Source organism: Mchenga conophoros, linkage group LG14 (assembly GCF_057382185.1).
Source record: "Mchenga conophoros isolate Kocher_MC1m ecotype Shallow Benthic linkage group LG14, M_conophoros_male_GT1.1, whole genome shotgun sequence".
NCBI lineage: Eukaryota > Metazoa > Chordata > Actinopteri > Cichliformes > Cichlidae > Mchenga > Mchenga conophoros.
The window spans coordinates 10542956-10555143 of NC_140539.1; the positions used below are offsets into that span (position 1 = coordinate 10542956).

A 12188-nucleotide genomic window follows, 5' to 3' on the forward strand; every position below is an offset into this window, starting at 1 on the left:
CCAAGTAAGCTCAAGCTAAGACATCTTGCACGGGAGCGAAGGGAGCCGAGCGTCTTCCTAATGAATAAATGTAAATGTGAGAAGAAGTCGGAATCAATGAGAATGGATATCAGCTGTAATGCAAGCCGACAGTGAATGCGCCTCACATGCAAATTCCGGCAACTCGCCGAGCCTTGGCTGCGCACACCACTTTGGATTGTGTTGAGCTACAAGAGAGTAGCTTAGTGAAGCAGTGGAGTGAGGCTGTCTTTGGCAGGTGAAGCACAAAAGTGTTGGTGCAGTCACCCTAGTCTGCTTCACAGCGGGAGCTGGATGTCAGATTTGTTGAAGGTTTGTACACGCAGCTTTAATCCCTACTGATGTTCCTTCCCTTTGTGTGGAACCAAGATAACTCACTGTGTTTACTGACTCGCTTTGACAGCTATCTTCCTATTGCGTCACTCTAAAGTGTTCCTCCAGTTTTGTTTCAAGAGTTTTCAGTGTTCTAATTAAAAGAAGCAATTCAAAAGCTCGCTATGCTCATTCAGATACATTTTTCTGTAATCAAAGAAAGTTCTATGAACTGCCCCTTTCCAAAGCTAGCTAGAAGCCAGAGGGAACAAGGGGTACAGAACAGACAGAGTCATATTCAAATGCATAAAATATAAATCGTTTCAGTCCATTAGCCTCTCAAAACAAACCATGAAGGATGTGACAGTGTGGAGCTGTGTGCATGCAGCTTATATGTTAACACCATCATAAGCTTATATACTGTATAAGTTTTGATCTTTGTGGTTCTATATGTCCTGGAAGTAGCAATCACATGATGGTTACACTGCCATAAAGGGAGGGACACACTCAGTAAAGGTACTGAGGTAGCAATGATCAGTTGGTACCAAGGCCCCAAAATGTGCCAAGGAAATATCAACTGCACCATGACACCACCACTACCAGCCTGAGGTGTTGATACAAGGCAGGGTGGATCCATTCTTTCACATTGTTTGGATTAAATGCTGACTCTGCCATCTGAATGTTGCAACAGAAATCGAGATTAATCAACCAATCAGTGGCAACTCAATGCATTTGGGTTAAAAAGCAGTTCAAAAGGTGTACCTAATAAATGGCCGTTCTCTGTACGTGTGCATGCAAGTGTGTCGTGACAGTGCAACATCGTTGTTCACGTGTGACACCCAAAAGAACTGATCCTTTTGAGAGCATATGACATGTCTGTGCCTGCTCCTCAAAGTGCTTTCATGCAGTTAAATAAAAGACCTATAGTTCACTCGCTAATCAATTTCCCATGAAAGTACCATTTCTTTCTGACCACAATCACATTAGTATTGATGAAACTGTTTTGAAAGCTTTGTAAACTACCATTCACCAACTGGCAACTCTTGGGTGCACAAAACTGAAGCTGCACACCTGCCAAAAGCTGTCCACTTGACGCTGGCTTGAAAAGTGAATCTGCATTCATAGGCTCCCACATTAATATGCCAAAAAAAATTACAGCAGAAATAAACATGCTTGTTACCCACAACAAAAAACCCTTTGGTCTCTGCTGCCATTTTTCTCCTTTATAGTGATTGTAGAGACTGTGATGTTTTTCTTTTAACCTTCTAATTATAGTAGGGAGAAAAGGGTGTGGTCATGTCCAATGACAGGAGAATATAGACGCTGCAGCTGTAGCCTCTAGCTGTCTGCTGGGCAACACTTGGCTTGGTTTTCAGCTACTACACTGGATCTCTGTTTCATGTCTCTGGTGTTGGTTGCTTTGGATGCATTTTTTATGCAGTTATCTGACAAATAAACCTGACTTTCAGTGTGGTTAATTATACTAAAATCCATGAACTCTGTGCTCCAGTTTTGTTGAGGGAAACTCTAATATTTTACTTGATTTGTTACTCAACACCAGTGTTGGTCAAGTTACTTGAAAAAAGTAATCAGTAACTAATTACTGATTACCTCCCCCAAAAAGTAATCCCGTTACTTTACTGATTACTTATTTTCAAAAGTAATTAATTACTTAGTTACTTAGTTACTTTTTAAAAACACGATTTACAACCTGAATAGGTGATAAAGCGATAGATCTTTCAGCCCAATTCTACTTTTTCTGCATAATCCATCATACAAAATGTAATCAAATGGAAAAGTCTCTTTTTAACTTGTTTTATTAGTTTTAATCTTTTAACTTTATGCATCAAGCAAAAATTTAATTATATGCAACATTCTCTGACTGGAAGAAATTAGTTTAACATTTAAACCTATTTTCTGCACATTCCAGCACATAAAATAAAATATTTTGTGTGTTTACACTCAGTCTTTCAAATAGATGCAAGTAAAACACAGCAGAAAATAAATAAAGTCAAAGACTCAGCGGTCCTGTTGCTCTATTTTCACCTGTAAAGCAGGAGTTGGGTAGGCGGAGGTTTACCCTGGTGCAGGTGTGCTGCGGTCAGTGGAAGGATATGGCAGTTCTGTGAGTTTCCCATTACGTCGTAGCTACTCGGTGCTTGCTTGGAAGTTTAGGGGTTTGTTTCGCTGTAAAAAGAAGTTTTCTTCCCACGCACAGCGGACACTAATGTTTTTGTCCCTTTTATGGAATCAAACTCAAAGTAAGGTCAGTACTTCCACGCTTTAAACGCTGCACGCTCATACTCTCTCCCACAATTGATATGTGATCCATTGTTGATCTGCACACAGCTGTTGTCACCAACGGCGCACTTGCTTACGTCACTGTCGTGAGACATTCTCGCAAAAAAATCACGGTTTTAGTAACGCAGTAACGCAGCGTTCCTACGGGAAAGTAAAGGTAATCTAATTACCGTTTTTGCAATAGTAATCCCTTACTTTACTCGTTACTTGAAAAAAGTAATCGGATTACAGTAACGCGTTACAAATAACGCGTTACTGCCCATCTCTGCTCAACACTAATTAACATACACTCTACAACCTGAACTTATAATGCCAGTCTCCTGTTCAAACATGGTCACACACATTTCAACATCACCCTAACAAAGTACTGACCACAGTCCTAGACCCTGCAGATGATGTCCTATTGGTTACATCCAGGAACTAGTCCAGGTGGGGCGGGTATTCAATCAAACAGGTAGTAAAGTACTAGTTTAATCCTGTGTAGTTTACTATTCCTCAACGCTAATAATCAAAACCTTCTGGTGCTGTTTTTGAACCACACAATCTGCTGCTCTAGACGTTAATCATCTACAGCTCCTCCACATTAGTGCAAGCTATGGACACACAGACAAATTGCTTGCAGTGAAGCAATAAACTGCCCTGGCTGACTGAATGCTTGCATCTTGTTTCCTTGTACTGCACTTGTTTCCTCTCCTTCCTCATTACTGCTTGTCGCCTACTGTGAAGTAACCACGAGGAGGTGGGAAAAGAAAACGAGATGAAAAAGACAACCACACGAATGGACATGATGCTCGTTTAGAGTTACGCTTTAATGTCGTTTTCTCGATCACATTAAAGCGCAGCCTGTTACTGAACCCGAACTTTTTTACTGAATGCAGTTGTTAACATCAACATATATTAAAATCTACTTTTTGCTGTAGCGCTGACAAATCCACATTTTGTGTTTTCCTGTTGAGAGGAAAACCATCCTGACTGATGCCATGTGACTGATAAAAACTCAGTTCTCAGACTGCCAAATTGGTACTCATAATATAATTATTATGTAAATGTTAGATAATTGGTGGTTTTGACATATGATTAAAAATTCACAGTGTGGGTTAGGGCAGCTATTTTAACAGAAATTAGCATCATAAAAAAGAAATGGAACTTTCTAAAAAAAACCACAGCAGTGAAGTTGATAGAAACAGCTTTGCAGATTATATAAACACATGCAAGCACATGTAACAGTGCTGATAACTGAGTGCGCATACTTTAATTTAATAGACTCTCTCCCCTGTGCATTATCCAATTGTATAACCACTGTTACTGAAATATTCAATGTAAAATTGTGCACACAGAGGCAGTATTACACAACACTGTGCATGAAGTTTTTTGTGCATTATTAAATTTTAAATCGAAAAAGTTTATTACTTCTCTTAAAAAAATTAAAAATTCACCCTTCCCCACACAGCATTAAATTACTTTATTAATTAATTAGTTAAAAAATTTGGTTTCAGGTCTTACAAAATGAGTTCAACCCCCTACAATTGCACGCTGTGTTATTAAATTACATCAAAATAGATAGATAATTGATGTTTATATAGTCTTTGCATACACACATGCTAAATGGGATAATTTACATAACAGCAGATGATCAATTGCAGAATGCATTGAAGACATTAAATGAGTTTCTACCTCCTCAGCCTTCCCCACTGTTACTTGATGTCTGGGTTTCCTGTGATTAATAAAGTGATGTATTGGTATGATCCATGCAAAAATGTCATGTACTAAAAATACGAATATGAGAAAAATGCTTTTTCCCCACAATAAACTCAAGATTTCTTACAGTGACCTTTAAAATGTTGTATGTGCTGACGATCCAAAGACTGACTTTAATACCCGATGGCTCTTTATAATTCATACTTAGAACTTTACCTGAGATCCTGATACATGCTTATCACCCTGCTTTACTTCTGCTGCTTTCCTGCATACATATTCATTTATTAATGCTGAAATCTTTTGAAAAAGGCTTTTAGAGAGACATTCAACACAGAGTTATATATTCACTTATTTTATGATTACTCTTGCCATCAACCTGAGCGCTGTGTCATCAGCATTCACCTAGACACAGAGTAGTGGCACTGGTTGGACTGGACGCTTCAGCCATTCAAAACAGGTCTCCAGTTTCCCCCCAGTCATCCAGAACATATCCAGTAGCTACTACATGTCTTATGAGGGCAATGAGACTTTATGTTATGTTATTAACATAACGGAATTCTCTTTATGTTATCAGGTTGTAGAGCAGAAGTTTGGAACATCTGAGACCTATTACAAATTAGCTTTCAACGTCAAGTTCTCAGCTAGGCTCAGAGTCAGGTGCTTTAATTTCTGTGAGAAGGCTTGCCTCTGGCTGAAGCTTCTTAACATTTGTTTTGTTTAGCTCTGGGTTTTCTAAGGAGGTATTCCCAGGTCATCACAGACGATGAATTCCTCCTTTACTGTCTAGTTATAGCCATCTTATTGATTTTTGCTTAGCTCTAATTTTAAACAAGACAAAACGTGGGTATTCAAGTACTCTGTGCACCGATCAGCCACTGACAGGTAAAGTAAACAACATCAGTCATCTTGTTACTATTTTAGACAGTACAGCATTTTCATGAATGAATGAAGTAAAACTAGTATTGCAACAGCAATACCAGTTTTAGCTTACATGCCAGCTTGTTAACTAGTGTGGGATGTGCATGCACCTGGAGCCATTTTGCCACAATTGTAATCTTTACTCGTTCACTTAAGGATTCTAGAGAAAAACAAGAACTCACTGTGGTGCTTAAATAAAACCAGCAGCTATTGCCAATACTTACATTAACTGGCTCTCTAGCATGATGTATGCGTTAGCGGTGATTTAATCTTTCAGTGCTTTAGAAATGCATACCTATTTAAACTAAACTGCCTTGTATTTCCTTATTTAAAGAATTTATTAAAAAGTATCATAATTTTGGTACAACTACAGTAATAAGTCAGCATTGAGGAAGAAATCTTACCTGCACAAAAAAAGCCTGCATGTGAAGCTATCGAGTTAGCTAATCAACAACTTAACTACGCCCTCTGTTTCAGTTAGCAAAGCAAGTTTTACATTTCTGCTTTAATTAATAAGGTTCATACTGTTAGTGCGCTTCCTCTAAATTGAGCTCTTGGGTTACTATAGGTGACTATTAAACACCCAAATCTGTAATACCTCGTTTATGTTAGCGCCCACTATATGCTGTTCGATATGGGTCAAGGAAACAGAGCAGAAAACTAAATCCATTACACTTGATGGAGTAAGTATCACAACAGTCAGACTTTAACTAGGGCCATATTCTGCTAATTCAAGCATTCTCATCTTGAACAGATTGCAACAGAAAATAATAATAATAAAAAAAATGCATTGACTTGCATACATATTGGGATTTTGTGCCACATCCTGCTTTTTGCCGTTCTTTAGAACTGCTCACACCTTCAGAGTGTGGTTCTGGTGCATGATCAGTAATACCTATTTTCTGTTCTCACTAATGAGTGAGAAACTGGAGGACTTCCTATTACTTGTCAGTGCGGTTGTCTGCCTGTAGCTCTCGCCTCTTTCTGGCAGAGAAACTCTCAAGGTATGTCTTTGCAGGGTCAGGTTTGTCTCGACTTCATTGGACCAGAATAGAAGATCACAGCTGTCTTTGGTCGGTCTGCTCGGACTCGTTCAACAAGACGCTTACAGGAAACTTGATTTAATTGGAAAAACTAGGTGCTTTTTAACGATTTGTAATGAAAATCTATCTTATTAACTATCTTATTGCAGAGTACAATAGTTGTTTACCAGTCCCTCCAGAGACTCGGTTTGGCCTATCCAGGGTCTGCATGTGATGGATGCCTAAGCTGCTGTCCTGTGCTGTTTTACCCCGAGGTTTGTTGATGGATGCTCTGCTGTGCTATATTACATTCCTTTTCTGCCCTGCTGTGCTGTGCCAATATGGACTGGCCAATAGACTATGGCTGAAGGTGGACTGTGTGGGCTGACAGATGCCTGGGCCTGAGCTGCGTTTGTGTTGACAGGAGGGCTGGGCTGGATGGATCCCTGCTCCAGGGCTAGCCGTGGGGGAGGACCAAAGAGCAGGACAGAGCCAGGGAGTGAAACTGTAATGAGAGGAACGATGTGCCAAGATTGACAGAACAGTCACACCACCCGCTATCTCCATCAATACCCAGTTCTCCTTATCTCACCTCATCTTTTCTTTCCATTTTTTCCGCCTTTGACACTTCTCACCTCTTTCCAAACCGTCTTTTTTCCCCACTTCCTCATTGTAGTGCTTCTGTCATGTTCTGCCCTCCACCCTTTTCAACCTTCTGCCTCCTACTCATTCTCTTCCTCTCACTTTTCCAACCCTTTCATCCTCGACTGGACAGGCTGTTTCACAAAGACATGTTAATGTGCATGCACGTCTTTGTGACTAAGTTGCAACTAATAGTATACCTGCCACTTATGAAGAATCTCAATTATTTTCTCAAAAATGGCCAAACCCTTTGCTTCAGCAATCAGTAAAAAGTAAGAGTGGTGCACTAGCTATTTAGACCTGATCTGCCTAACTCTAGCCTGAAGGGCAAGAGGTGCTTCTAACTTCATACAGGTGTCAGGAGGCAGGCACAGGGACAAAAACAAAATAGATATCCAGTCAGGCAAGAGACCAGATGGTAGAAATAGAAAAGATGCACCAGAGAATAAAAGTACTCAAAAATAAAAAGGTGCGAGGTGAGAGCACAGCTAAAGCCGGATATCAAATCAAACCAGGGCCTCCTTTATAGCCCTCAAAGCACTTTCTTGCCCCACATATTTTCTGAGTAGCAGGTTGAAAGTATTTCAGGTAAGGTCTAAGTTTTTCCCCTAGGACGAGGCTTAAGCAGAACAAAGCACTCGCTGAAGCGCCTGCTACAACCCCGTTCTGCTGCAGAGTTCACCTTCCACTACGATCCTCTCCATTTGATTGGTACGAAGAAACTATCATTGAAGAACACAATTAACACTTTACAGAGAAACCAAGAAATAATTAATAATAGGTGTTAAATGATAGAACTGCAGAGTGTATTCTACTTGTGCAGCTACATGTGCTCATGTTTGTTACGTGCTAATTGACAACTGACAGGTCAGATTTTCTCCAAGCCTTTGTAAACTGGTGTCGACATCACCTGCAAACAGGTCACGTTAATTGTTGTAATTAGAAAAGTGTCTGAAGCTCGTTTGCAAAATATTCTTTGGAGGTTTAAAAAGGCATTTAAAGCAAGGAATGATGAAGGTGATGTGCTGAGGGTAATAAACTGCCTGCTTTTATTAATAGTGATTTCAAACAAAGCTGCAGTCAACAGGAAGTAGCCCTCCCTTGACTTCCTCCCCTGTAAGAGGCCCAGGATTGCAAAAGTTCATCTATCTGTTGATGAGGCCACACCACGCCTGTTGCTGTCTACCTGTGCCTACAATTAGCAAATGTTTCACCTTTTAACTTCTTGATACCACAGAGCCAGTTTGTAGGGAACCCGTAGTGATCTAAATGCATGGGAATAGACTTAATATCTGTTGCATCTTTGGATGGCATGTATCACTGCTTAGAGCAAGCCATTAATCAGGTCAAGAAATGATTGTTTTGAGACTTGGCCTGCCAAGCTAGCGGGGCGGGGGGAAATATTAATCAAAAACGGTTATAAACAAGTCAGGAATGTGCAGGTCTGCTTGATTCAGATTTGCTTGGTGCAGGTGTGATTTCACCTCGAAGGCTTTGCAAGCGCCAGAGCAGTTTAATTCCAGCGTGCGCGCTCTGTTTCTCAAAGTTTCTGAAGCTAATCCAAATGGATGTTGTGCTCGGGTTTGCTGTGCAAGATCGGAAGTCTCTCGAGCAACATTATCGGCCAGCAAAAAAGCTGATCTGATCAATGTTCTCACTCCATACTGTACGTCAGCGGTGCAGAAGCCTCTGACACCTCTCCTGCCAGTGGACCTATTCCTTCTCATTTTAAAGTGAGCACAACCCCAATCTGTGTCTGTGTTGTGCTTTTTAGTAGGGTTGGAGTGTGAGGGAGAAGTGACTGGATGTAACGAGCCTGTGACAGATGGTGCCTTACTGAGATGTAGGCAGTAGGATCTATGGTGAGGGCAGGATGCTGCTATTAAATCTCAGGAGATGTACTGTGCTTCCTTCCTCGGGCACATCTTCCTTACCCTCGTGTCACTCTCATTCTGCTTTCTTATCTTTATGCAGTTTTGTACCATCTCTGTTTGTTTTTGCTTCTCCCCTTCTGTTCTCCATATTTATGCTTGCCTCATAATTTCTGCTTTACTGCTCCCCATTTTAGCCCTTACCCCCTTTCTTTCCCATTTCTCATTCTTCTTTTTCTTTACCCACTTATTACTCCCCTAAGCAGCTGGCCTGCCTGTACAGCAGTCAGCGTAAGTAAGAGATGAGCAAAGTAACAGCAACCTGTAATTTCGTCATACTGCCTGCAGCTGCATAGTGGTAATTAAACGGTCTTAAATTTTGACACAAATAAAAGTTACCATATGTTTGCTCCGCACGCAACACCTTGCAGCGCGTTGCATCAAAATTTTCTATCTGCCCTCATGCCTCTGTTTTTGCTGTTTTGTGCTGATGAGAGTTCACGAGCATAGGGAAGAAAGACATTGTTCCTAATGTAATCCACTTGCCTCTCACAGCTGCAAATGATGCTCATGACTCTGCATGTGCTGGCGGCAGAGGGCTGGCTTTTGCCCACCTTTTGCGTTCTTTAGGCCGCTTTTTCATTTCGACTCACAACTCGCTCTGATTGCTACGGGATGTCACATAAGGCCTTGTCTCAAAGTGTGACACTGTGGAACTATTACCTCATTTCTCTGCTCTCCACATTTACCTCTTATGCGATCCATCACTATGTTCTGCTTTGGTGGAGTACTGGCACAAAGAGGTGAATCGGTTGATGATGCAGCAGCACTGAATGAGAGCAGAGGCAACAGAGGGAAAAAAACGAAATGCTCTTGTAAGAGGTAAAATACTCCAGACCTGGCTGCCTCTATTTAGGCTGCGAAATGAAATGCGGCATCATAAATTCTGTCTGAAATGAAATAGGCTTATTTGAATTTGTTGGCCCGGCATGCTATGTGTGTTTCTTGGGAGAGCTTCTGATAGTGTACGAAGTACGACTACCAGGACCCCGCACTACATCAACGAGATTCCGCACACATCTTGGAGAGCTTTAGCAAAGCTCGGAAAATCATACAAACATAAGCCAAGAGCTTTGCTACCTCTTCTTACTCAGAGTCTGTTTTATCTCAAAGGTAACACAAGATGTGCTTTCAATAATTACGTATGAATCAGAGCTTGGGGTGCAGGTCGTTTCATCATCATTTCCTATGTGAGATACACTGTTGCCACACTAATCAGCGGTTCTCCCTTGTGGGCTCATTTTCAAAAGCACAGCCTGATTAAGCAGCTTGTGGGGGACGCTGAGTTGACACCGCATCTACGATGTTCAGCGTTTGCGGGTCGGCTTTAAAGGTTAGCCAGCGGGATTCGGAATGTCAAATGACTGACTGACGGGTGCCATGTCAAGCGAGAAGGTCAAAAAGCTCTGTGATTTGCTGCTAGGAATAAAAGAGCTTATTCACATGCCAGTGTTTGGGGAGGAGCATGACATGTTGACACCTGCCTATGCATCAGCTAATGGGGAAGCTACACATTTCCTTAAAATATATAAAAGGTTAGTCTGAGTGATGTACTGCAGTCAATCAATACAGCAGGCTTGAAAAAAGCAATTACTCTATTTGTTTTTTACACGGCTCAAATTATTTTTTACTTTGATTGTGATGACTTGCCTTAGGCCATAAGCGGCTTACTTTAAGGTTATTTTTTAAATTGTATTTTTTACTATAAATACCTTATAACATTGGCTTCAGATCTCAACTCTTATTTCTACTTTTAATTTTTATTTATGGCTACTTATAATAATCCTAATTTCTTTTATACTGAGAATTGGTGTTGTCTGCGTTCCATTCCCACTTTAAGTCAACTTCCTTCTGATTGATTGCCCTGTTTAATAAAAGATCCTAACGTCAGGTGTTTTTTTTTTCTTCAGATTGTGTGCCAGAGATGGGTTGATAAAGCATATCCACTCTCGAACAACAGGAGCATAAGTCATTCAAAGTAAAACAGCTGTTGAAACCTTTTACATGTGAGTCTTGTGTGATTCACCGTGGTTCTTAACATGAGTGAGTCCATTACATGTTCAGGGCAACAACTGAACTCAAGAACTATCCTTGGTGCTAAGGATAGAGCCAGATTTTTAAGCAGTCTGCACCAGCACGAAATCTTGTTTTGACACAAAAATACAGCATGTGTCTTGTTTGACAGGGTCTCAAGTTACTTTTTAGACTGAACGATGCCTTTGGAGGGTTCCTGTTTTTTGCGACTTTTTTGTCAGTCCACAGTGGAGACACCTGTGTGCACAGGGTTCTTTTGTACAGTTTTTATTTTCTTTACCTCCCTATATACCTGTCTACTAGTACTCACTACATGCTCTAATGAAATGTGTATCAAAATGCAGGTAATAAAGGGACTCTAAAGTGAGCTATATGAATGGCTGAGTCTTACAACATGTAATGTTGACTTTAATAAACACCCAAAGCCTGCTTTTTGGCTCTGTAACAACCACATAGTGGTGCTATGATTCTATTGCACAATCAAAGGGGGTAGTCGAGTTGTTGGGTTTTTTGCTCTATTATTGTCGAATCTTTACCTTACAATATAAAGCCCCTTGAGGTGAGTGTTGTTGTGGTTTGCTACTTTATAAATAAAACTGAACTGAATTAAACTGAATAATGTGAATGTAACAATGCAGCCCTCCTGGGCTCCATATGACTGCTGTCCAAACCTACAGCACCACACATGGTCCCAGGCATATTGTTCATCAAAAACATATTGATTCTCCTTCAGCTGCCTCTCATTGATATGGAAAACACATGCAATACTTGCACCTACACCGTATAATTCTGGGTAGTACATTGCTCTCTCCCTTATCACAGCTGCTGATTTTGACCCAGTAATTTGTGCCGCTTAGTAAAACCGGCCCTAAATCCAGTCTCCTTTATCCGCATTATGGGGGTTACGATTTGGTCACATTTGACTGGCAGTTGAACGATGGCAAATCTCAAGAGCTGTAATGTCAAGACAGTGACAACTGTAACTGCACTAACAGTTGAAGTATGTCACTGTTATTGGCTTAGTGGATGCACGCATCCTAAAATATCAAGATGTCAACACATCTCTGAACACCTAAATTCATTTGATGCCTTCATAAGTAGCGTGGATGCTAGCTAAGCCTTGGAGCAGTTCTGGGGCTGTATGTGCACTTGTCACATTTTGAAGAGGGATTCACTAGTAAACATAGACCCTAAAGACTCACTGTAAAATCTGTGCTGCTTATAATCTGCATCTGTCACACAAAATTTGTTTGCGTGGAACAAGAGAGGACCACCAGCTCCTGCTGTTTAATTATAGCATCAACTGATGTAG

General features: G+C 40.7%; 1 protein-coding gene across 2 annotated transcripts in view; it reads right to left on the reverse strand.

The window, feature by feature from the left end:
• Positions 1-12188, reverse strand: part of lsamp (limbic system associated membrane protein) — a 464480-nt gene that overhangs the window by 80189 nt on the left and 372103 nt on the right. The window lies entirely within an intron of this gene.